Genomic DNA, 3383 nt, shown 5'->3' with positions numbered 1-3383 from the left:
GCTCCCAGGCTCTAGAGCTCAGTCTCCATAGTTGAGGCACACAGGCTCAGTTGCTCTGAGGCCTGTGGGATCTTCCCGGATCAGAGACCGAACAAGTGTCTCCTGCATGGGTAGGCAGACTTTATCACTGAGCCACCTAAGAAGCCCCAGAATATCCACACTATTCAGGAATAAAAAGGAACAAACTACTAACATGAAGTGAAAAGACCATATACTCTACCATCCCACTTATAATAAGATATCCAGAACAAATTTATAAAGAAAGAAATTAGACCAGCGGCTACCTGGGGCTGAGAATGGGAACAGGGATATCTTGGGGAGATAAAAATATTCTAAAAGTGATTTATGATCATTTTGCACTGCCTGGTAAATCAAATCATTGAATAGTTTCACTTATGAATCCATTTTACACATGAAATGTATTTTAATAAAGCTGTCAAAATTTTTTAATTAGACACTCAGTTGAATATTAATCTTACTTGTTAATGTATTTTCTAGCCACCCTTTCCCCTGAAATAGACCCTAATCTTGAGGGCAAGACCAAATCTCCCACATATTATACAAAATTTTAATACAAATTACATATAATCCAAAGCTATACACACACTGTGTTCACAACGATTTGTGGATACGACTTTGCCTTGCCAGGCTATGGGGTGATGGTAACCATCAAGAGCATCAAGGAAGAAAGGGTGCATGTGCATGGACTGGCAGAATAACTGCATGTGAATCCCAGCTCCTCTAGGTGTGAACTCAGGGAACTGCCCGCTGCGAGCCCAAGCTCCAGGTCTAAAGCAGGAAGAGCGTTTTCCAGGTAGTGCTAGTGGTAAAGAACTTGTCTGGCAGTGCAGGAGATGCAAAAGATGCGGGTTCAATCCCTGGGTATGGAAGATCCCTTGGAGGAGGACATGGCAACCCACTCCAGTATTCTTGCCTAGAGAATCCCATGGACAGAGGGGCCTGATGGGCTACAGTCCATAGGGTCACACAGTCAGACACAACTGAAGCGACTTAGCACACATGCATACAAATGGGGGAAAATGTGGTAGCAACCTCATAAGGTTGTTCCAAGGATGAAATGAGATGATCTGAATAAAACTTTTAGCATGGTGCTTGGAACATGTTACAGCTCACTGAATCTTGATTTAAAACACAAAAACCCAATCACAAACACACACCCACCAAAGGAATCTTCACACAGGAAACACCTTCAACAACAGGGAATGACTACAGATGACCCACCCTCGTCTGTCACCCACCAGGCAGCAAGTGGCCTGGGTCATCTCTTCTCCCTTCCAAGCCCAATGAAATGCATGTCACTAGAAATACTATTAATCATCTAACAAGAGGAGCTGAACAGCACTCACAGTTTTCATCAGTTTGTCTGCCTCTCCACCCTCTTATCCTACAAAGGTGGGATTCCATTTCCTGGCTCCCTTGGCATGAGTAGGGCCGCACATCCAGTTCTAACCAGTGAATGAGAGAAAATGACATGTCACTTCCAAACCAGAGCTCATGTCTGGACAAGACTCTCCCGGAGGAACTAGCAGAAGGTCCAGCTGGCAGCTGCTCTGTGAGTGAGCTATGTGAGGACAGCATGGAGTGGGTCCCCCTGCTAACCTGTGATGGACGGGGAGCCTGAGTGGGAAATGCATGCGCTCTATAGTGCTCTCACCCAGCCTCGCCCAAGTCACAAGGCTCATGGACTCGTGGTGCCTGCAGAGCAGCCAGTTGAGATGTTCAGGGCTCTGGATGGGAGGGAAATGGGGAGACCGCTTTGGGGAACCCAAGCATGCTGCGCCAAAAATAAATCAGGAGAGCTGGAGGATGAGTGGAGCTTAGGAAAGTCACAAGCCCGACAAAGTCACAAGGCGCTCAGGCTGTGAAATGTGTACATTTTCAATCTCTCACCTAAAAAACCCTAAGATACTTTACTCCCCTCGATTCTGTGATGAGCCACTCTCCCTGTTCTGTCAAGCTCTCTAACCATTTCATCTTGTCATGGGCGCCACTTCCTCGGCCTCCATTGGAGAAGGAAATGGCAACCCACTCCAGTGTTCTTGCCTGGAGAATCCCAGGGACAGCAGAACCTGGTGGGCTGCCGTCTATGGGGTCGCACAGAGTTGGACACGACTGAAGCGACTTAGCAGCAGCAGCAGGGGAATATAATAAAGAACAAAAACTCCTTTGGCTGTATTTTGAGACCTTCACTCGGCTGAAGAGATGATTTGGATATGGCTCTTTTTGCATGTCCCCTCCCCTTGCTGGTAACCTGGGCTCTGTCCTCAGCTCCACATGCCCTCTTAATGCTTATTAAAATGAATACTAAGAAAATAAATTATTTCAGGCTCAGGAAAAAAATCTTACTTGGTGTGAGGCATGACAGTGATACTCTACCTGGGACAAACAGTAGAGTCTAGAACATGAAAGAAGAAAGTCGAAGAAAGTTGTAACTTCTGAGTACACCATCATGAAACAATGCAAAAAGAGCCATATCCAAATCATCTCTTCAGCCGAGTGAAGGTCTCAAAATACAGCCAAAGGAGTTTTTGTTCTTTATTATATTCCCCTGCTGCTGCTGCTAAGTCGCTTCAGTCGTGTCCAACTCTGTGCGACCCCATAGACGGCAGCCCACCAGGTTCTGCTGTCCCTGGGATTCTCCAGGCAAGAACACTGGAGTGGGTTGCCATTTCCTTCTCCAATGCATGAAAGTGAAAAGTGAAAGTGAAGTCGCTCAGTCGTGTCCGACTCTTCGCGACCCCGTGGACTGCAGCCTACCAGGCTCCTCTGTCCATGGGATTTTCCAGGCAAGAGTACTGGAGTGGGGTGCCATTGCCTTCTCCTAAGCATCACTCATTGTTTAAGGCAGGGCAAATTCTGTCAAGTATTTATGGAGCTCTTTTCTTCTCCTTATAAATAAATCTGTAAAGAAAGCATCCACTAATCTCTGTTTTCTCTAACCTGATTTTCTAAAGTTAGAAAAAGCAATCCTGGTGTCCTGAAACCACAGCCAAGGCTTCTCAACATCTTCAGTTAAAATACCTGTTATTTCCCAACCAGGGGAGCGCACACCACCATTACCTATACTTTGCAGTACACAGCTCAGTGCTGTTGACTTCTATCACAGGGTAGTGTGTGCTCATTGCCCCGGTCTTCTTCAGCGGCAAAAATATTCAGAACTCAGGACTTCTGTAGTAGTCCTGTGACTAAGACTACACATTTCCAACTCAGGGGGTGTGGGTTCTATCCCTGGTCAGGGAACCGGGCTCCTATATGCCAAATGGCATGGCAAAAAAATTTAAAAAGAAAAAAACACTAAGAACTTACTGCCCACATAGAAGAGTTCTCATAGCAACACACTAAGTGACAAAAAGACCAAAAAA

The sequence above is a fragment of the Ovis canadensis genome, chromosome 2, assembly GCF_042477335.2.
Source record: "Ovis canadensis isolate MfBH-ARS-UI-01 breed Bighorn chromosome 2, ARS-UI_OviCan_v2, whole genome shotgun sequence".
Classification (NCBI taxonomy): Eukaryota; Metazoa; Chordata; class Mammalia; order Artiodactyla; family Bovidae; genus Ovis; species Ovis canadensis.
This window is presented reverse-complemented; position numbering follows the sequence as displayed.